The sequence below is a fragment of the Metopolophium dirhodum genome, chromosome 9 (assembly GCF_019925205.1).
Source record: "Metopolophium dirhodum isolate CAU chromosome 9, ASM1992520v1, whole genome shotgun sequence".
Classification (NCBI taxonomy): domain Eukaryota; kingdom Metazoa; phylum Arthropoda; class Insecta; order Hemiptera; family Aphididae; genus Metopolophium; species Metopolophium dirhodum.
Window position 1 is genome coordinate 19,184,204 of NC_083568.1, and position 26,028 is coordinate 19,210,231.

At 25.6% G+C, this 26,028-nt stretch overlaps 1 protein-coding gene across 9 annotated transcripts in view; it reads left to right on the plus strand.

The window, feature by feature from the left end:
- LOC132951827 (basement membrane-specific heparan sulfate proteoglycan core protein) overlaps window positions 1-26,028 on the plus strand; it is a 168,558-nt gene that overhangs the window by 10,628 nt on the left and 131,902 nt on the right. The gene's annotated exons all lie outside the window — the stretch shown is intronic.

Below are 26,028 nucleotides of genomic sequence, written 5' to 3' on the forward strand. Positions count from 1 at the left end.
TTGACGTGGGTAAGATGACTATCGTCAACTTATCCCATTTGATTATATTTTATATTAAATATTTTTGTTAATTCGTGTACGTTTATTCACGAACTTTGTGCAGGATTTGAATGTTGGAAAACATTCACCTGCGAGTTTTGCAGAAAACATATTTTATAAGTTGATTTTCATATTACTTTCATATTTTATAGGTATGAAGACTGAATGTTTATTTTTAGACTGAAGGAATTTTATTGTTTTAGATATTTGATATTAAGGCTCTTAGAAGGTTACAATTTTATTTTATTGTTTTATATATTTTAATATATTTTATATTAAGACTGAAAACGTTACAATTTTATTTTATTGTTTTAAATAGGTATTTGATATTAAGACTGAACAAGGTTACAATTTAATTTTATGTTATTTTATTTGATTTTCAGACCGAAAGAAAAATGTTATTTTATTGTTATTTGTCTTTAAGTTTTTAAGACTCTTCGAATTTTTTAATTTTTAAATATATGCACTGAATTTTATAAAAAGTATATTTACTCATTAAAACATAATATAAATTATGCTTTGTCAACTTAACCCGGCAAAATGTCAACTTACCCCAGCACATGGGTAAGATGACGAATTCCAAATTATTTTTTATTTAATTTTTTTAACCCGTTAAAAAAAAAAATTAAGTCTAACTTTTAATTTTAAAACATTCTTCAAAAGTACCTCTATCTATGTGTGTACAATTTACAAATATATATAAAGGTAGTATATTTTAAAAATACACCGAACCTTAGATTCGTCAACTTACCCAGGTCTCCCCTATATTACTTCAGTTTTCATTTTCTATACATATACCATGTAATTTTCAAAATATGATGTGTGTTTTTTTAAAAAAGTTTTTTGTGTCTGGTTACATGATAAGTAGTCGAAATAATGTTACTCAGTATGTCTTTAGTTTCTTTTCCGGTAGAAAATTGAATCTAGTAGTGTACTTTTGGGAGGTCAAAATTTAAAGTTCCCAGTAGTTTTCCAAAGCGCCAGGTAAAACAAAAAAAAAAATTAAGGAAAAAGGTTTTTGACAAAATCGATTTTGGTTTTTGTGTAACTCTAAAATAAATGACCGTAGATACTGAAAATTTTCGCTAATATAAACTATTAGCATTTTCTATAAATAAATACACAATACAATTTTCAAAATATTTTGATTTGTTTTGACTATTTACAGACATTTTCATTTTCCAATTTTTTTAGTTTTTTTTCTATGAATGTCAATAAAATTGTATTTGTTGGATAAAAAAGCTTGAAAATGTAATACAAGGATTATAATATGTTGTTACAATGACATTTGAAAGATATTATAAATCCATAGTCATATTTTTTTTAGAAGCTTTTATTGTTCAAACTTGACAAAATACGTAAAAATCATGAAATGTGCAAATTATTTTGAGTTCGAAATTCATAAAAATTTTTCTTTTTAAATCTAATATTTTAAAATGTAATATAAGATTCCTCATAAGTTTGTTTACCTTTATCAAACAAAAAAAGTCTACAAGGAAGTCAATTTAAATTTTTATGAGCGTTTGAAGTTAATATTTTTACAACGTTGAATATTTCACTCGATTTCTCATGTAGTGATTTTCTTATTTTGTAGTAATTAAAAACGAATAACTTTAGATACCTTCATACAATTTTCACTGAATGTTTATATTCTCATTTTCTATTTTTTAGTTATCATATTGTTATTGTTGTGGTCCAAAAATATTTATTATATATAGACTTGAAACTTTTTACCAATACGTATATTATTACTTTCTATAAACAATTCAATTTTCCAAATATTTATACTAATTTTAAGGCATATATACCACGAATCTCTTCTTCACACATAGTAAATAGTTATTGACGTGCAACTTATTAGCTTTATGTAATACCCGCGTTAATTACAATAATATAATATGATATTATAATAATTAATAATTAATAATTGATAATAATATAATGTATGCAAAGCTTTTTGTCAACTATTACCTAGTTACATCTACAATTATTACGAAAAATAAACTTCTATATAATAGTAAAATAAACAAATTATAAAATATCCATAGAAAAAGAGGCTGACACCTCAATGACACATCGTCTTTGCGTAGAATCGTTTATTGTATGCAATAATTTATCATTAAATTCGAATTTTTTACACATCCATTACAATGACCTACTCAATGACGAGGTACACTCGAAACATACTATACACTGAAGTTAATTTTATCTTTAGAAATAGTTTCAAATAGATAAAAAAAATAATGGTATGAATTAATTGAAAAAAAAATTGATTTGCTTATCAATAGGAATATATTTCAACTTGATTAAGTTAAAAAAAATCCACTATTCAACACGAAAATAAATATCAACCATTATAGTTGTGCAAAATATGTTACTGTTTAAATGTATTTTATTTATCTTGAAAGTTAATTGCCAATGTTGGACGTATTGACATGACTGACAAGTATTCTTGTCTAGAATTTTTTTTTAATATATAATTTTTAATTAGTGTATTTGATGTGTTTAGGGCTTTGGTATGATCTAGGAACAAAATATAACAATTGGCAAGAACAATTCTAAGATATAGAGCGATCGTATGCCATATTTTTTTGCAGTTTTTCGCATAATATTTTCAAAATCAATAAATTAAATATAATTATAACATAAGATAAATGTTGTTTTAATATTTTGAATAAACTATTAAAACAAAACAATTATAACAACAAATTTGTAGTGGTTTATATAATTTAAAATGAATTGACGAGGCTTTTACAATTGTTATAATTAATATCTTATAATTTATTTAACTACTTATTTTATTTGATAACCATTAATTTTTGTTACATTAAATGTATTTAGTACCTAGGTACCTAGCCATGAAAATGCTTGTTATTTAGAAGAATTGAATTCAACAATATATAATAGTTTTGTATTAACGCCAATCTAGGGCTACCTGGAGGCTGGAATACAACGTGTAAATGTGTTCATTGCATTTGATGTAAAATGTACGACATTTTTTTATGCATTAAGCGTGTTATCTTATTTTATCTTTGTTGATATTTTACGTTTAATACTTGATACATTTTGATAAACACAATAATGTGATGCACGAAAATAAAGAATAATGGTAGATTAATTGCAAAATTTACCTGTAATCATTTAAATTTTCGGAAAACTATAATAAATATATGTATTAGTAGTAATAATTTATAGGAATTATTTAACAAAAACTTATAAAACGTTAATTTTGTTTAAATGTATAATTATACTAGTTTGGGTTTTGATGATATTTAAATTAATAAAATTTGATTAAATATTTATTTATGTAAAATTTACCTTACAAAAAGTAATACCGTATATAATTTTCAAATTGTAGACTGTCATTGTTGATTCAATGTTTAGTTAACATCTCGAACTAAATTTTTCTGTTTATAGACCTGTCATTTTGACACGATATTTATATTTTATTTAACCATTTTCCATTCAGAACAAAAAAAGTAATAACAATTTCCGACCGTTTATGGGATTTCTAACACATTAACTCGCATTTGTATTCACTTTAACTGCATCAACCGATATTTTCTTACCCGCATACAGAGTCCAATTTTGTAATACTTCAACAAATGACTCAATATTTATTGTAAACTGTGTGTCGCAAAATAACTAAAGATTGAAAATCAAATACATTTAAAATTTATTTTGTTCTTGTGTACATTGCGTCTAAGCTTCTGTTATTATTATTGTAAGTCGTTATTTATTAATTTAGTCCGTAATAACTTCATCTTACTGTATAGGTATATTATATATAGATAAGTGATTATGACTGAAGTATTCCGAAATATTCGGCCGTCGTCCCATACTTATATACCTATTTATTTAGTTAATTTTGTATACATATTTATTTGTATGTTCAACCAAAAACAAATTATAAATAAATAACCGAAAAATATTTATTTAATTTGTTCAATATAATACATTTTAATATTTCCAATTTTCTGAAAAATAGAACCTGTTCTATTTTAATATAAACTAATAATGTAACAAATTACTATTTTAAATGGCCTTAGGTTAGTTGGACTAGAGAATATTTTGTTAACGTTATTGTATGTTACAAGTAAACAGGTTTTTAAGAATAACGATCTATACAGAATCATATTATTATAATAATATAATAATTCCTCTACCAAAATAATATATATATATTTCAAACTGATATATTATATATATATTTATTTATAAACTAAAAAAAATTTGATTTAAAAGCAATAGTTTATTGAAAATTCAGTAGTTCGAACATTGTAGTTGAAAAACATAAACATACCTTTTTAATTTTTGAAGCGCGTATTGTATAGGTATATAACTCATTATACAATGAAGATATTTACTCGAATTTTCATAGTTTGTTTGATTAGATCCTTATAAGTATATTAGCAAAGAATCGTTATTTTATAATAGGGTTAGGACCATATTAGAAATCGATTGATATCGGGCCCTCCGGGGAGACAATAGTGGATTTCTCTATTCAATATTGGTATGCAAATGGTGTGTTGCGTAACTAGTATTACCTCAAATATATTATACATAAATTACACGTATTGATAATAATTTAAAAATATTAAATTTACAACTATATAAATTGTCTTAAAATTATATTATTTTTTACATTACTAACTAATAATAATAAAAAATACGATTTTCAATAAGATGCCATCTTATATGATTTTGAGTAGGTTTAACCGCTTAAAACGATTATCCACTGATTTTTAATTTTGATCTTTCATATTTATATACATTTTAAAAATGAGTACATATATTACAAACAGATAATAGTATATATGTAATCAAAATAGTATAATATTATACTTCTGTCGACCATGATAAAAATTGTGACTAGATTTATATATTTGTAGAACTAATTGTTTAACAATATGTAAAAAAAACATATTACATTAATTATTTTTCGATGTTTACTAGTTTATAACGATCATTGCATGTGTATGTTAAGTTATTCTTTATAATCAGTCTTAACTCATAACTAATTCACTGTCAAACAAAACTAATTTTTAGGAATATTTTTGATTTTATAAAATTAGTATAAGGTACTTACTTCATTATTATTATTAATGAAACTGTCATAACTCTTAATAATATTGATGTATGTAACAAAAACTGAAGTATTCAAATAATAAGTTATCAGTGATATGTTAGCGCATTAAACTATAGATAAGAATATAAGATGTTTTAGAATTCTTACTATTACTGGGATTACATTTTGAATTAACGTTTTGTTAGCTTAATTTAAATGTGATGCATTTAAAATATCTTAATCTTTAACCAATATAAAATTGTTTTAATATTAAATATTATATAAAAAAACAAATGCTACTATGACAGTTATGTGTTATTATAAGTATATACATATAAAATTATTATTTTTATGTTTTCACTGAAATCAGAAAGAAATGTTCTGAATGTGCTATCTTATCTTTAAATTGAAAATGTTATCTTGCTTGTAAGGTATATATAAATATATATATTTGATTTTTTCGTTATTATTATTAATTGTTTCCTGATTGTAATTCAACGAATTTGCGTATAGAATGATAGAATTTGACGTATTTTAAACAAAACAAATTTTTACCTGTTTTCAGCCATTAATGGAAAAAAAATTGATTTTTTTCTCATTTTTACCAATTTTTATTTCAATCATATAAACATTTAATATGATATATACTATTAACCATACTACGCTACTCTTCTGACTATAAGTAAAAATCCTCAATTATTATTCCATAGGTAAAATAATGTATCTTAAAGTGGAATAATTTTGTTTCAAAATCATTGTTTAAAAACTAAACTTGTTTTATTCTCTAGAACCTATCTACTTGCTGAATTTTCATCGTGTTAAAGGCTTAGCAGCGTCTTCTGCTGTTGTTGATAAATTGTCTTATATAATTCATTGACATAATAATATACCAGAATGTTACATCGAGTCGTGTTAAGTATTTATATTATATTGTATGAAATATAGCAAGTGTGAGAGATGAAATTTAAAATCAGTACCTACCTACCTATACTACTATTTGTTATTGAAGGTTACTGCAGTGCGTTATTCATTACCCCCCTGTTTGGGCACAGAAGGCGTTTATTCACCGTGATACCATGTCAACGCCTCTAGCCCAAAAACTTGAATCATACCGGTATTACGAGATGAATTAAAATCCTAAAAGACCACCTACTGGTTTTCGAAACGTCATTGTTATAACTTATAAGTCATAACACATTATATTATTATCCAAATATTGGAAACTATGGGCTTATAAATTCTTTATTCGTTTTTAATTTAACCATTGACGTTTTTTTGTCTATGTCATATCATACATAGGTTGTCTATGACTATTTTTAGTTACTCCATGTTAGCGTAGATATTATATAATAATGTTTGTTAGTTAATTTATTTATTAATCTCAATATATAATAAGTTATGCTTTGAGATATTTTCAATATTTTCAATACTTTTATTATTTGAATATTTTATTTCTGTAGAAGATTCATATTATATTGATTTCACCAAATAAAAAAAAAGATAAGAATTTTATAAACTTAAGACTTAAAATTTATATTATATATCTACTTAAATTACAAATATATTCAGTGGTGAAATAAAATAGAATATAATAATAATATAAAATGTACTATTTTAAAAGGTTTTAAGTATACGAGTAGTTAAGTTAATACTTTGAACTAAGTTAAATATAAAAATGTTCACTTAAATTAAATTGAGAAAGATTAGTTTATTTTACAATATTTGAACTTTATGCAAGTTTTTATGTTGATATTTACATCAAATGATATATTCTTTTGTACCTATGTATGTTTTAAATTTTTCTGCATGCTAATAAAAAGTATAGAGTGCATCTCAATATCATGCTTATATAGGTTGGGTATAAAACGTTCCTATTGCAAAGTTATAAAATACGTAGAATATTTTTTTTTTAATACCAACTCGTTGAAAAAAAGAATGCAAAATTTAAATTTTTTTATGATAGACTAGTGTAGAAGTAGGTGTACATAGGAATAAATGTTTTATCGGAATGTTTTACACACCTTTGAACTACTGGTTCTTAGAATCGTCGTATATAGGGCTTAGATCGATATAGTTCACTAAAATGATATGATATTATTTCAATCGATGGTTAAGGTTTTGTATTGACAAATTATTAAGTGATTGATACATTTATATTAGTTTTAGAGTAATAAATTATTGTTAAAGTGGAATAATGTATGGGTACACATTATTCAGAGTACTCGAGGTTCATGCTGCCCGTGTGTTCTGAAGTAATATAATATTACTAAGCATGAGTTATTGTATTGTTATAATAAAATTCATTTATGGCCACGCAATTTAAATTCAGAAAATATTTTATGGTAAAAGGCGATAAAATAAAATAAAACTAATTTGTTTATAGTAAAACGTATTTGTTTCAAATATATATATAAATATTTGCTTTATTAAAATAAAAATATAAAGATATCATTTTTATTCGTTATTTGTAGTTTAAAAATATACTAAATTTATTTTAGAATTATTTGTTATTTCTACAAATTGTATAATAATATGTAAAAAAAAATGGTTATGTCATTCAAAATGTATCATATAAATATGTAATAAATAATTTAGAGTTAAATTTATTCTGTTTCAAAAGTTTTAAAAAATTGGATTTTTATTCGAGATTTTATTTCTATGTTTGTTATGGGTTGTAAATGGTTATCATACAAATAGTACTGTGCGTCTGTGTGCTTGTAAACACATTTTGATATGTTTCAATGATTGAATCATAATGTAGAAGGTAGGTATAAAAAATGAATGATTAGTTGTATATGCTACTGAAGTTTAAATTATGCTGCTGAAAAAAATATAATACTTGTAATGTTTAACATCATCGTTAACATTATATTTGGCGCAGCGTTACCCGTTCTTAAATAAAAAGTGGTTTGCATACACACATAGTTATTCAACTGTAGCAATATTGTTTATGTGAATGATCTTATTTTTGATAATTTCTTATAATACTATATCTGAGTCCGAACGATGCGGAACATATGAAAATTGGTTAGGTTACCTAACCTTAATTAGAAAATAACTCACAGTTCTCGTAAAAATTAGTACGATAAAATAAAAATTGGGCATTGATAATAATAATAGGTAACTCATACAGGTATGCACCCAATAATATAGGTGAGATAAACAATATCGTTTAACATTTTAAAGTATAAATTATACACTACGAATGCTTAATTAATAACAATTATTAACGACGAATGGAGTAATAATTATTTTATAGGCGTTTAAACAATTTGTTATTTTTTCGCATAGCTTAACTTTCATATTATATATTATAGTACCTAGTTATAGTCTTATCAGTTATTGAAACGATTTATTGCATTGTCATAACCTACTCATAATCTAACTTTCAATATTGAATATTTTTAATAATATGTAATATTTAGAGTTTTGTACTTACTATTATTTTAATTCCAACATGTTGATATTGTTAGATATAATAGCTATAAAAATAACTTTGCTTGGCGACTGAAGTTAAAAATCAAAAAATACTATAGCATAATGAGTACATAATATTATAGTCTATACTATCATTGAAATAGTCTGTTACTAGAGATAAGTTCAATTATTTGCAGACTATTTTTTTTTTTTTTTTGGTAGTTTTTTAAAATATTATATTTGAATCCCAACGACGGTTACTTGGAAAACAACTCTCGGCCTCTCGTAAAAATTAATACGATAAAATAAAAAAATTGGTCATTGATAATAATAAGGTATCTGCTATATATGCACTTTAATACTTTATAATTAGGCGAGGTAAACCATATCGTTCAACATTTCAAAGTATAAATTATTATACGCTGAGATTCCTTAATGAATAACTATAACGACGGATGAGGTAATATTGTAATAATAGTTGTGTTTTAGGTATTCAAACATTTATTATTTTCTCGCATAGCTCGACTTTTAAATTATATTGTAGAAGTTAGTGTTACCTGCAGTTTTCGGAATGATTTATTACAGTATCAATATTTATAATCTAATTTTCAATATTGAATAATTTTAATAAAATATAATATGAACCTATAGTTTATACCCTCTATTATTTTAATTCTAACACGATGATATTATTAGATAATAGTAAAAATAATATTATAGAACCCAGCTTTTTATTATAATCAACAATGAAGTATTTATCAAATTACTTATCAACTTTAAGAGAATGTTTGGAACTTTAAGAATGTTGTTTTTAATTTTAATACTAAAAAATGTATTTTGAGAATTCTGAACATAGACCACGAAAATGTGTTTCACATATTATGGATATTATTATGCTATTTTTGGACTCACAAATCTGACGTAATAATTTATCTCCCCTATCCAATGCTAATATCTTAAGGAAATTTATTTTAAAAACCAAACAGCTTCACTTATTTTAAAATATTTAACTGTTTAATAAAATGATAAATATTGAAAATAAATAAAACCCAACTGATTAAGTTAGCACAATTTTCTTAAAAATTAAAGTCTACATTTATCACAAAATCAATCAAGTAAAAAAGAGTGTAGTATTTGACTCATATTAATACGATATGTATTATAATTTATAATATATGAATTTAGAGTTTTTAAATAGCAAATGTCGTAATTCTTTAAAAAAAAAATAGCACGTCAGCCGAAAAGGGTTTGTTTAAATATTTAACACTTGCAAACAAAACATATATATTCTCAAAACGTATTATTAGTTGGAATCACTTGCCAAGCCGTAAATCACGGATGACTTGATCGAGTTTACACCGAACGCATAAATTTCATGATTACAATTCCAGTTCCTACAGTCTATGCCTACAACTTTCTTTCATTTTTCGATACATTTGGTTTTCTTTTCGGTGTACAGAATATTCGTATGGGTTTAGTACCTATATATTCGAGCTTATTCGTTATTCTTGCACGATATCGTTTATAGATAAAATCTGAAGCATTTTAATAGAGTAATCATAAGGCGGGATTACGTTCAAGCATAACCTATAGGTACACACACCAGTCGATAAACCAATAATTATTTATTATATATTATTATTATGCACGTTCGTTAATTCACGCCCGTAGATATGGTATTTTGAGTCATACGATAATGGTCTACTCGCGGGGGAGGGGATGGAAAAAACCCAAACCCATCATTATATTGTGGCATAATATACCTACGTCTCTGCTGCAAGGTATTACATTTCGCTAAAATCCCGACTTAATTGTTCAATTACACGTGCATTAATAACGCTTTTCGCTCTTCTCGGATGTCTGTTTTATTTTTCATCGCTGCAGTGTTCACGAGCAGTTCAAACAAACCGCGGGTGAAATATATATTATTATATAGAAATCCAAAGTTACATTTCTGTTACCTACTTGAATTACAATAAAATGTATTATGGTTTAAGCAAAATGAGTTCTCAGAATGCTGCTGTGATAATGCAATCACATCTGTCGTTGCTTTAAAATGCAAAAAAAAAAAATAGTAAGATTCTATAGCTTAAGTTGGCCGGAAGAGATAAGATTGAAAATATTATGTGGTTCAACATAAAATATTATTAAATCCTATCGGTATTGGATAGGTGTGTATTATGATGTAGGTAATTTAAATATGAATCTATTTTATAATATTGTTAGTATAATATTAATTATAAATATCGTATTAATTTAATATATAAATATATTATTAGGTAGGTACATACTGATAAAGTTAACGACGAATTCAGTTCTTTACTAATTTTAGTTAAAAAACAGCTGTTACAATAAATACTCAATAAATACATAGCAATACACTTTGTACACTTTTTATATTATATTCAAATTTAATAACTTTTTTTTTCATGAAAGTAATTTATTTTTTAACATAAAAATGGTTTTACGTATACCGTCAAAAAATCGTTTACTGTACAATTTCTTATCCTTATAAGGATTGACAAATGTACCTAGTGTAGCCTAAATCAAAACCGGTATGCAGCTGAATATTCTTATTTATCCTTCCTAACAATGCATACAGTTCATCCACTCACCCAAACAAGCATGCATTTACAACTATTGTCTGGGTAACGTCGTATAAATATTACTTTCTGATGTGCTTAACTCGTGACATGAACAGTGTATTATATTTATATTAAAAAAAAATAATACATATTTTTATAATAACATTATCAAAATTGTTCGTATTTAATCTAATACATCGTAGACAAATTAGTTTAAAAAAAAAAATAATAATATTATCAATTTAATAAAAATACAAAATGTTTGAATTATATTTCTAAAACAATATTTATGTCTTCTAATTTTCAGTTATAAACAAAACAAATCGTATGTATTGTAAATAAAGTATTGAGTTATAGATATAATTTATAAAATCACCTATTGTTTTTAAGATAACATCATACCTACTATAAAATGTATAAATATTCCGTTATGATAATTTATTATAATATTTATCAATGTATCCTTTAAGTTTTATCATCGTAATTTAAATGACATATTGTCTGGTTTAATGTTTATCAATTGAAAAATAGAATTCGTTTTGACTTTCAAAAATCGATTGTTATACTTAATTTGTGTAATAAATCTATGTAAGTTCTACAAAAAAAAATACTGGACATAATCAAATATACGATCATGAGAAGAGCTAAACGATTATTAAGTTAGCTGATAGACCAGTAAAGGTTTTTGAAATAAATACCTATTAAAAGTACTTATTATTGAGATGTTTGTAAATACTAAGTTAAAATAAGTTAGAAAATCAAAATTATGTAGGCAATTAGCAACTGTATATTTAAATGGAAAAAGTAGAAAAATTAATGTTCGGGTTATTGGAAATATTTAATCTCTAATAGTAGGTAACTCAAATTACTTATAATATATAATTAAAAATATAAAAATATACTTATGGACAAAACTGAGAAAAATATTGTTCGTATATTATTTAGTAGTTAGTCAATAATCGCTAATAAAATAAATGATTATTTTAAGTATAATAAAAACGTACCTTTACTTAGCAAGTTTTTCCTTTTTCCTTTTGCTTAAGTATAAGGAAATTACAGAGAAAACCAAAAAAATATCTCTTGAAAGTACAAATAAAATAAATAACATACAATTTACAATGTATTCTATTTTAGTATTTTATTATCGTACCTACGTACTACGTGTACATGATAATTTTGTAGCACTCCTATTATAGTCTCCTTATATACTTTAAACAGTACCTATAGTGGTCAGTGGTCACATTCTTAAATAATAATAAAACAAAAAGGTGGGTAAGTGGATGTCGCTCTGCTGTACAGTAAGTTACAAGTGGGTCACTGTAATGGATGGTGTTAAATTTGAATTCAATGATATAATATCATTGTATAAGAAAAACGATTCTGAGCGAAAACGGTCAGTCAGCCTATGATATTACCAAGTATAATTGACGATATTATTGTGAATAAAGTAATATATATATAACCTATTTACGTGGAGCCTTGTTTTAAATTTTCAATCCTTAGCTATAAAAGTTGAACATTTTATAAATTTTTAACTACATGCAAAATAATTATTAAATTTAAAATTTGATAAATTTTGTCAAAGTTTGACTTTAAATGCTTATAAAAAAATTTGTACCTATGTATTTTCAATATTTTTCAACTGCTATTGTAACAATATATCAGGAGCCTTGCATACAATTTTCACGCTTTTCTACCCAACAAATAAAATTTTATTGATATTTATAGAAAAAAAAACTAAAAATATTGAAAACTGACAATGTCCATTAACAGCTCAAAAAGAATCAAATTATTTTCAAAATTTTATCGTGTATAGAAAATGCTAATATAAACATTCAGTGAAATTTTCAAGTATCTACAGTCATACGTTTTTTAATTACAACAAAATAAGAAAATCGTTACATGAGAAATCGAGTGAATATTAAATGTTATAAAAATATGAATTTCAAACGCTCATAAAAATTTAATTTGACTTTCTTGTAGACTTTATTTTCGTGATTTGTCCGTATTTTGTTAAGATTTGAACTTTAAGTGCTTATAAATAAAAACTGTGGCTAAGGATTTTTAATATTTTTCAAATATCATAGTAACAATATAGTAGGAGCCTTGTATTAAATTTTCAAACTTTTTTACCCAACAAAAAAAGAATAAAACATCCATAGAAAAAAAAACTAAAAAAAATGGAAACTGAAAATGTCCGTAAACAGCTCAAAATAAGTCAAAATATTTGGAAAATGTTATGGTGTATAGAAAATGCTAATATAAACATTCAGTCAAAATTTCATGTACCTACGGTCATTCTTTTTAGAGTTGCAACAAAAACCAAAATCGATTTTCTCGAAAACAGATTTTGCGTAAAAATTCCCGTTTTTCCTTAATTTTTCTTTTGTTTTTCATGACGCTTTTGAAAACTACTGGGAAATTTTAACTTTTGACCTTCCACAGTACCAACTAGATTCACTTTACTATCAGAAAAGTTACCGTTGAAGAAAATCCAAGCACTTTTACTAAAAGGTGATGACAGACACAAAAAAAAAATATAAAAAAACACACATCATTGTAAAATCAATACATTCATCGCTTCGCTCAGAATCTAAAACTACTACACATTTTTCACTAGCCTCAGAATCTAAAATGCAACTGTGTACCGATAAAAAAAATTACTTAAGATCTTCATAGTTGTCAACGATTTTCTTAAATATTTTGCAAGGAAGGTACCTACTAATTTTTTTTTAGATTTTGTTTTACAATAATTATTATTAGTCTCAACAATTTGGTACCCTATTCATGCCTATCATAATACAATTATGTTATATTACATAAACGTACATTGTCACCACAATGTCATGTATATTATCCGGGCATAGACAATTTTTGGAATTTAATAAAAACATCAGTAATTTGCAGTGGTTTTCAATATTCTTATTGTTAGACGTTATTAAACAAGAGTTTAATCTGATAATGATAGGTACTTGAGTACTTCAACTTTACTCGTATAAAGGTGTATAGAGACAAGCCATAGTGCATTTCAAAATCAGGTGTATAAATAAAGCTAATCGTATATTGGTAGTCTTATTTCTTTTATGTGCGACTATAAGTTCAAGCAATTTTGTAACAAAGCCAAAATATCCACGCATTTTGACCGCGGTTCACATACTTATAATAAGTACCTATTGATGCGAATGTTTGTTTTATACCTTTAATTGCTATATAAAACAATCTTTATGATTAAAGATTTATTTTAAAAACGTTTTCTCAATATTTCAAGGGACTAGAAAATAGATATATAATAAAATATAATATATTAGTTAGGTTAGTGTTGTAAATAATTGTAATCGACAATCGTACAATATTTCAATCGTTTCAATTGTATATTAATATTAAAAGATTATTTAAAAATTAATTTTTCAAATTTAAACCTCAAATTTAACGTGATAAAATTTATTATTTTTATGTTATTTAAATTTATTTTTGGAATACTTTCTAATTTAATTTAATAATTTATTTATTTTGTTCTAGGTAAACCAAAATTGAAATTGTCAAGTATTTTTAGCGGTAAGCGAATATTAACTTAATATTTCAAATTCGTTAAGATGTATTTTATATAAAACAATCTTTCATTCGTGAGAGGACCTACAGGTTGTTGATGCTTTGAATCATTAATTTTTGGCTATTCAAATAAATTTAAGTATTTTCCGTCTTTTTTTCGACAATCTCGGGGCTTATCTTCCATTTTCACGAATAACCCATCGGTATGATGAATTCAATAGTGCAGATTTAAAGCGAACAATGCCCCTTATTTATTTCTTTTTAAGAAGACTGATTAGGTTATTTTGTTAGAGCTCTTTATTTTCACGTACTTATTCACATCCTCTCACCCCAAATGTAATACGAATCTATACCACTGCAGTATTTGATGTGTAGCGGCACGGCGATGTTTCGAGTGTCAGGATTATAATGGTTCGTTTGCAACAGATCGGAATTCATTTCAGTTTATTCACATTTTTTCCCCATACATATGTATATATTGTATAATGTGCTGCTACCAGATTATTGGGGTATTGTTAAAACAGAATGATGGTTAAACATCCTATTATATTTTCCTTAATATTTTATGGATTTTTCAATATTGTTGTTTCAATATTTCGACTGTCTACCCGCGGGAAATGAAAACAAAATAAGATTTAAGTATGTCATAGCTGTTATCATCTGTATTAAAAAATATTACTCGTGCCTTGATAAAACTGATTTTTATCTTTAAAATCTAATCGATGGAAAATACAAAAAACATAATCCCACATCGAGGTAAGCGTAGTAGAAACCTAAGCGATACGGTCACTGTAACGATAAAAAAAAATGCACTCATGGTTTTATTCGATGCAAGTCACATATAGGTACCAATCCGGTAACTGCGATGACGTGAATTGCCTAATATAAAACCATGAGCAACAATTTTATCGTTACCGTGATCGTATCGATACCGTACTGTCTATACCGTAACAGCGTGTCTGGAAGATAAGTAATCGACACATAGTCCTGTCCAATTATTTTAAAATGCATTATTTTTTATTTTATTCACATTTAAACGGGCATTTTTATTTTTTAATGTATGATTAATGATTCATCATTATTTTAATGGTACCTATACATTTTATTATTTTAACTATTATATTAATATTATTATGGTTTAGAAAAATAATGTTGCAAGTTACAACACGACTAAAATTAAATTATTGGTCACCAATAAAATATTCGTTACTATACATGTCCCATAGCTGTTAGCTGAAATAGGACTGCAGTCCTTGGATAGAATATAGGTAGGTATATAATTACCGAGTAATCAAAATCAGAGCAGTGATGTATTATTGTCGGATTTAAAATTTAAATATGCCTAGACGGGCTAGAATAAAATTTAATCTTTTATCGAAATGTAAAAGAATATAGGCACGGTTTAGAATAAAAAAATATCTCAATAATATACAATTTTAGCCGTATCTTACAATAATCGAATTTTGAGTTTTCACTCTTACTAGTCTTATTTTACTATTGTAGTGGAGTCTAAATGTCTTATAAAGTAATAACGTATATAAGTGAATTGTAAATAAAGAGAGGATTAAGGTGTATAAGTAATATTATTATTAATAATAATTATACGATTTTGACGTTTACTTTAAATCCCTTCTTATAATCGTTTGTCGTTTGTGTATAATATTTCAAACTGTTTTCGGAAATCAAATAATATACGTATATTTTATATAATATACATATATATATAGGCGATGTATTTTCTTTTTTCTTCATTTTGAAAGACCATTCATTCACGTGAGACGATGGTATTCCGTCCGGTTTGCATGAAGCGTGGCCGATCCATCGCATGGTGCTCTACAGAGTTCTCCGCCCAATTGTTACGGAGATTTGAAGACAGCTGTATTGGATTTAATAATACTGTTTATAAAATATAATTTTAATCTTAGCAATGAATCAACTTTTTTTTATAAAACCTTGGTGATTTTGACAAAAAAAAATCTTCTTCCTTTCGATTGTGATTTCAAAGTAAAAATCTGTATGTGTAGCACGAATAAATTTGAAGTGATGCATGTACTGGATTTTCGATCGAAGTCTGTCCACTCAATTAAACCCCATGATGCGTTTTCACGGCTTGACCCCGTAAATCGTTTTCAAATTCGTCTGGGGAGTTAACGGAAAAAAATCATGAAGTTTTTTTTATGCTATACCTATACTGACGGCCGATGGTTATATGTTGAGACAAATTCTGTGATGCGAAAAATAAAAGCCTACCTATATTATACCCCTCTACAAGACTACCAAAAATAGATATTATACGAACACGATCACTTTTACATAAAATTATCTATAGAACTAAATTAATTTTTTCTAAATTTCAAAGAAAAAATGCACTCTATGAACATTTTATATATTATAATATTATGTTAGTTAGTGGTATATTTTAATGTTATATTAGTTGCTAATTTTAAGAAATAATAAATTTGAATGTATTTTTTAAATTTAAATATTATATTTTTTTGAAATAAAAATTTACTTTAAATAGGTATCTCCTAAAAAGTTTTATGGCTACAGTCAGAAACACACGTTAATCAATGTTAAACATAATAGATACTCACATTTATAATGTATTGCTCTGAAATGCTCTTTATTATTTTAGTTTAATAATAACGCATGAATCGGTTCCGAATTCACACAATTTCTTTAGAAATCAAGGAATTATTAAAAGCGAGTCAAAAGTTTAGACATGTATAGAGAATGTGTCTCGTACGGGTATTGAAAACAAAAAAATGTTACATTAAATGGTAAGGAGTTTTACCTAACAACATTCGTGAGAAAACGACATTTTTGAATCAAACATTCTGACGTCTCGGGTTAAAAACGTTTAAACTCGTCGGGGAATTTATTATTCAAATGTAACTTTGTTATGCAACATGTAAACTTGTTGATTTGTTCTTTACATTCTATATTACGTATAATAAATATATAATACAAATCATTTTATATAGGATAAGACGTGGTGTTTATTATATTTATAAATTATATTACTATTTGGTACATTATAATATTATTCTTATTAATTAATAAAGTTAAAATCATAAATTAAAAATAACGAAAAATATTCTTATCCACAAATTATAATAATTTAAAGTTAAACATTATAAGATTTATTAAAGCATCAAAAATAAATAAAATATTTATTTTTAATAAATTATATAGCAATTTAAAATACGTAATAAACTAATAACCAATAAGTAATAACACAGATTGTTAATCGAGAATCTACTGATGTGATTTTATTGGGAACGTTATATTATAAAAAAAAAAAAACAATTTTACTCTTGAGTCTGTAAAATACTGAAATATAATATAATTGTTGCTGTATTCTATTTTTGAAAAATAACATCTCAGTTAAGAATATAGGTACACGTGACCTAAAAGAATAACTATGTAGGAATATAATATTATTGTAATAATACGATATATATATCTCATTGCCACATAAATTATGGTTTATAAATAGGCATTTAGTTTTTTTTAGTAGTTATTTTGTTTTATTTACAAATAATACTGTAGATAAATGATTATGATATATATATATTATGATTTGAAATATTTAGTTAAAATAAATATTATTTAATTCATAAACCGCAAATCCACATTATTTACTCTGGCGTAGCCACAGTTTAATGAGTCATGACTATGTTAAACATATGGTTTTCATAACTGATGTATACATATAAAAGGTACACTTTTATAACCACCAATCGTGTCTTTGACTTTAATCAGTATACAATTAATATATTATATAGTATGAAAAACGTTTAGTTTTAAAAGTCATCACGCATACCATGCTTTGAATTACACATTCCTCTAGGTATGTAATTTAATATATATATAAATGGTCTATGTATTCAAATAAATTAAGTTTTATTTATTGCGGTTTTAAGAATAATATATTTATTTATGTAAGCAATTGAAATCCTTCAAGTTCGAAAAATGTCGATATTTTTTTACTTTCCAGGAAATAACCAGTGTGTAGTGAGAACATTCTTTTTAAAACTTTTTGTGATCCAGAGTGAACCATATAGGTACCTAACCTACTACCTAAGTATATTTTAAAGATGATTTGAAGTGGAACTCGTTAAACTATAACAAATTGTCTTTCCAAACTTAAAATACCTATATTAATAATACAAATTGTATCCAACAATAACTGTCGAGATTTTTATGGAGTTATTCTATAATATCATAAATTACAAAATATGTTATTAAAATAAATCATAATTAAATTGTTATATGTTTATTTAATTTCAATAGTTTTAGAACGTTTAGTGCAATTTCCTAAACTGAAAATTCAAACGTTTTTTCAACAAATTCCATCCTTTTGTAAGCCCTTACCAAACAAATTATTTTAATTCATCGTTGGATAGGTTAGGTTAGGTTCTATTTGGTTTTATTTTTTGAAAGTTATGATTCATCTATTTAAAATTTAAAATAACGACACGCCTCTACACGTTTGCATAAACTGTTTATTATAAATCATGGCCTTCGTCACGTGTGAATTATATTCGGGTTTAATATTATGATATTCACTAATAATTCTTGGAGTGAAATTTAATATGCGTTTTGTTTCGTGGTTTGAACTGTTTATTATTTATTTTTTTTTATGAAAATTTTACCTAGCTTATTATTTACAATAATTTTCTAATGTATAGTTTGTAATTTTCAAATCGAAATGAACTTTTTGTAATAATGAGTATAGGCAGGCACTTACTTAGAAGGATAAGCTTGTATATATTTATATATTGTTCTAAAATTTTAACAGTTGATATGTTTTAAGATGCAAGTGTTATCAAAAAATAATTTTTTTTTAAATTTTTTTTTTTTTTTTTGGGGGGGGAGAGGTAAAAATTGTTTTAAGTAGCTGTTTTATTTTTATATATTGAACAGTGAGTAAATCTAGTATAAACATTACCTTTTAAACTAAATGTATTTATAAGGGGAAACATTTAAAAAAATAACTGAAATTTGAGATTGGTTTTTGAGTATATTTTGTATTCGAAATACGTCTTAAGATATAATTTACCATTTTGTATAATTACTTTAGTCGTTTATACGGTCAATAATAAAATTAGTAAATCTTGTCGGTATGCGATCTCCTTATAATTTCAATCTTAATTATAATCTCATATTATTCTTTATATACGCATTTGGAAACTATTGGGTAAGTGTCAACCATTTGTCATTTTTAACTATTAACAACTATTTTTTTTCGATTGATTTTTAATTGATACAGGTAAAGTTTTCTTAACTTTTGTAGCATTCATTCCATCTAAAAAAATTGTATAGATACATTATAAATATATTTTGTAAAACTCTTATATTTGACATTTTCCTCAGTATTTTTATAAATTGTGACAGACAAAATTTTAGACTATATCTGATAATAAGCTACATTTTAAAATGTTATTATATATTTTAAACACTACCATAATCTGGAACTTCGGTTGATTACAAGTTATGACTACAAGTCTAATATTTTTTGTAATCCTTTAACAGGAAGCTGTAGGATAACTTTTGTATTTCACTCAATATTTAAAGGGATCTGTTGGTTGCAGTATCCTATTTGTATCGATTTATATTTAATGAAATAAACTGAATGCGATTGTAAATAATTTTATTAAAAAAACTCTTTAATAATTGTTTAGTAATAACATATTTTTGCGTTAACAAATTTCGGGAAACCATTTTTTATCAACTACAACTTACAGATACTTAATGGTATTCAGTTAAAAACGTATAGACAAATCTCAGAATATTTACCCATGTCATGACTTTATGCCAAAAGTAAGATTTCAATAAACTTTTATGCGCGCCTCGTCAGTCATCATATTTTAATATTGGAGTTCGACATATTTTATTCGTATTGACGATATAGTGTGAATTTTTTCCAGTCAATGACATTGACAGGTAAATCATTATTCCCTGGTGAGAATTATGTGAATGAAAATGTTCACTTTTCACCCCTCTCCATTGTGTTTAGCTTAGGTGAGGTTTTGTTGAAAATCAATTGAATTCGACAACTGAACCATTATAATTTATAACATTCTATTTTAATCTAAAATATTTATATACTACGTATACGACTTCGTGTTACTTAATATTATATTATATCATTGTTATTTAATGTGTATTAACATGCTTAATTTCAATTCAATGTTTAACTTTAAAATGTTTAAATTGTTATAAAAGTACAGGGAATGTTACAATTTTATAATCTGAGCGGAATAATTAATACGTTGGTTTTACAATGTATATAGGTGTTTGTGTGTGTTTCGTGTTTGAAAAATTTTATTTTATGAAAATTGCTTCAGTTTTTAATATTGAGGATGGTTTTTGGTACCACATATATTAGATCTAGCTTGTACTTTTAAATACAAAATTCAAAATACTTTTCAAAGTTTCCTGGATTTTAAAATGTATTATTTAGGTTAGGTTAGGTTAGGTAAGCAAGTATATAAATTATATATACTCTTACACAAAAAAAACAAATTTATTTTAAATATAACATTTGAAACATTGAACATGATATTATTAATTTGTTTTATATTAATTATATTTGCCGAAGCTCTTGGTATAGTTTTCTAGAAAACTCAAAACAACAGAAAACAATATCATTTTGTTTTAAATATTTAAATTGAAAATTTTCTGGTACACCAAACTCCACTTATGATTATTCATTGCAATTAAATTTTCGTATAAGAATGCATAATTGCATTTTAGCTATTACACAATTTTCACACATTTGTTTTTAAAACCTAGGTAAATCGACGTTTTAAAAATAATAGTGTCGCAAAAAATACTTGTACAAATCATTGATTTCGAAGTTGTAGGTAATTTGAAGTTGGTCGTTGGACACATTGAGCGAGGATCTGCAAGGCTTTAGTTCTCGTTGCTGTTGTACGTCATGACAAGGTCACATTGTAGAAAATAATCAAAGTATGGATGTAGCTGTGCAGGTCTATATAATTAATGATTTTCGGAAGGTATAACTAAATTTAAAATAAATTTAGAACGAGTCCGGGTTAGAGCCTCGAATTTGGCGACCAGAGCCAGCAGGTGTAGAGAGCGACTACTTTATATACTTAAAACTGGCAAGGTTCAAAAAATAAAATGTACACAATCATATTAGATATAGTAGGTATTATCGTAAAAACGTAAAACCACAAATGGCTGTAACTTTGAAACTAATGATTTGAGCAAATTTTTAGGGCAACACCATTTTTAAAACGTTGATTTATCTAGGTTTCTAAAAAAAAAAATTTTGAAAATCGCGAGATAGGTAGGTAGCCAAAGTGCAATTGTTCCGAATGCTCGGCCAGTCGGCCCACTGGCTCGCATTCAATTCCAGTGTTTTTCTTTTTTGTACACTTAAGATTGTAAAGTTTATTGTACTTTATTTTGAGAGAAAATGAATCCAAAGTTTAAGACGAAATTAGAAAGTTTTTGTTGACATCTGGTCTGTAGGACTGTGTGTATGAACCAACGAACTTATCGGTTGAATGACGTAATTAACTCGGCATACCCATTATGTACGCTATTACGATTTTTAACACTTGGATAATACAACTTGTTGGGCTGTTGACGAACATAATATCTTAATTTAACTTTAATCAAACTTTAAAAAAACAAAATAAATTTCCATTGAGTTACGTAATTTAAAAATATCTCTTTCTTTTATGCGGAATTCTATGGTTAAAAACAATTTTATATTTCTAATTCAATATGTTCGAAAGAATTACTTTGTAAATGTAGATATAGTAAAATATTATGATTTAGTTGTGTATAAGTATTTTAACATTATAACTTTGGTTAAAACCTATAATATGGTCTGAACATAATAATATATAGCCGTACACAATATTTACGATCGTCCATGTTAACTAAATTCTTTAATCCATCTGTTAATTTTCAAATATTAATAAATAGGTACTTATTAGTTATTTGGTATACCATAGTATACGTTTATGAGTGATGGCAATATTGAAAATTAAAATATATACCCGAGTCGATATACTAAGTACTATATTATATCAATAATTTGAAGTGGATTTTTATACTTCACAATATATTTTTAAGTTTGGTTTATAAATAAAAACATTTTTTTTTTTTTTTATATTATATCATAACTATTTTGAGGTTTGACGGTTATTTAATTCTTATTTTATGCTCATCGTTTGTAGAAACTATTATGATGATAAAAATATAAACTGCTTTAAAATATGGTTACCTAATGAGTTTCCTTAAAAAATGTTAAACACTTTTTCTATATTGTGTAGGTAGTGTGAGTAAACTTTCCTTATAAATATCTCAAGCAATTTGAGACGCACGTAAACATTTTTTTTTAAATGTGCTTGTTTATCTCAGTGCCGTGAAATATCTTATCAGTAAATATTTAACTATTCATTTTTTCTAATTTTTCCTAATAAAAGAAAATAGATTACTAATGTAATGCGAAGGACGAAATAAAATTTGAACATTTGATATAATGGTAATACCAATAAACGAGTAAACACCACGGCGGCGTATTTTTATACCTAGATATATATCAAACATTCAACACTTTAATAATTTACTTGAAGCTCATAATTTCATGATAGAAATTTATGATGATATTTTGTATTCGATAAAGGTTTCAAAGAAACTAGCTTAAAATGTAATTTTTGCGAACCTAAACATATTTTTTTTACAGTTTGTGCAGTTTTAACATAATATATTTACTTTCATAAATAACTCATTGACGAATATGACCTACCCGACTTCAAGGCACAAATAATAACACCACGTGTTGTATTAAAAAAAACACGTATTATAATATAGCTGAGGCTCATTATTCATTGGCCAGGTGATAAATTACGATTCATAAAAAAAAACACATTCCGAGTAGGTGGTTCGGTGATATTTCTCTGACGAGATTTTTTCCCTCTTTCTACTTACGTACCTATGTAGTATATACACTTCTCTCTTTATCATTATTTCTTTCTTATACTATTTTCATTTTCAATGCTAATGCTAACATGTTAAATATGAAATAAAAAATTCCATTGAAACCGACCTAGTCACGCGTTTGCAGGCTTATCACGTTAGTTATTGTTAGAACTGCAGCTGAGGATTTCTTCTTGCAAGGGTATCTAATTCTTATAATACTTAAACTAGTATACCTACATATACTTTTATTCGACACAATTAACGAAAGTATTAAACATAATATATGTATAGAGTAGGGTAGGTTGTACTAACGTTTTTTTCTTTATCGTTAAACCGTTCAACATTTGGTATTATAAATTTAAATAATTACTAAAAGTAACTTGGTTATTTTGTTTTATGTTTCGTGTATTTAAAAATATTTATAAATCACCCAATATTTTAATGAATAGGCCAACAAATTGACTACCATATAGTCCACAGTACCAACAATTATTATAAATGGCCAATGGGTACTTACTACTTACTAAATATTGTTAAGATTATAATGTTAAAAGTATGGTACAGTTTTTTTAGTGTTTATAAAAAACGAATAAACCAGTTCAATTGAAAATACATTATAATAGAATATATTTATTTATAATCTTTGAACCTTTGTGTATTGTATATTATTATGGAGAACGTATTATTATTCTGGGTGTGATATCCAGGGACATGAATTAGTAGTATATATTATAATATAATATTCGATATTTCGATTACGGATTTACAACGCTTAGACGACAACTGTTTAGTTTTCATATCGCAATGAGTATTCATATACTGGGAAACAGTAAGGTATATATATATATATGTTTTATAGTAAAGATAATAATGGAATGCACTCAACTTGGTTTGTCTGAAAACACGAGCTGTAGTTATGTTTACTAACTGTAAAATTAAAATTATTACTTTAAAAATCTAAAAATCCATTTTAATAGTAACTGTAAATATTTAAGATAAGTACCTATACTGTATACATATATTGAATGCGCGTGCATATTAATTTTAATTTTTTTAATATTATGTAAGTACTCAATCTTTAACTCGATGTTCAAATAAAAAAATATCATCTTGGTTACATTAAAGGTTGTTTATTTTTGGAATAAAGAAATCTACATGGTTGTTAAAATGTAGTTTATAAAGTTGTAGAATTTTTTTATTTATTATACTATCCTATAATATAGTTTTTAACGATTAGAACTATTGCATTCTTGACTAATTTATGTTGATTAATTTCACTACCTATCATAAAAAGCGTGGCACATAAATTATTATTTGTAATTTACAATATTTTTTAAATTATAACATGTAAGTAACATAATTTTAAATCAATTCGTCATAGCAGGATTATACGAAAATCGGGTTGAGTATCATGAATCATTAAAATATTAATCCTATAAAGTCAAAAATTTGTACGTGTATATTATAACTAACTAAAAGTTACTAAAGTATTCCACATAAATAAAAAACAGTAAGTGCAACTGGTAAAAGATATCAAGAAGATCTCTGTTTTAAGAGTGGCGCAACAGCAGTATAACACGTGGTGGGTGGGGGTCATTGTGCTGCCTATGGCAATGCATGTAGCTGGAAGTTTTATATTTTAATTGTCTTTAAGCGAACTCAGTTGTCTTGTTTAAGATTTTTTTTTATCCCTCCACGGTTTTTACACTTTGAAATATTATTTAATCTGTCGCGGAGTGTAATTTATTTTAAAACGATTGTGTGTCTATTGTTGAAATATTACTGCAGTTATGATATCAGCACAATTGAATTATGTGTGTTAGGGTGTAGTTATAATAGAGAAATTCATTTTTTTTTTACTAAAACGTTCGCAATGGGCTAAGATATTGTATACTAACTATAACGCTACCACGACCGAAAGCATGCATGCACTGCAAACGTTTTATACAGGGTGAATGGTGATTATTTTACCACTAATTGCAAGTATTTTAACACGCAAAAGATTCAAACATGATAATAACATTTTTAACACCTAATCCGTTATTAAAATATAATAAGCTATTTAAACCTGCCTACCTATACGATACTATATAATACCTCATATTATTATGCTTTATATTTATGTGGATTATCGTTTAAAATCAAAGGTTGATAGAAACCCGTGACGTGAACGTGTAGGCACGATTTTAAGACTTGAGTCAAAGCATTATAATATAAAATTATGTGTGAAGTAAATAATCAATTAATTTTTAATGATAAAACACCTTTTATAATTTATTATTCCGAAATCTCAAAGTTGACTTTGAAAACGAATAAATTGTGATCACGACCTAAGTGTAAATATCTATGGTTATGATCTTGCACTGCACCTACGTGTGCGTAAAAAATCATTAGGAAATATAC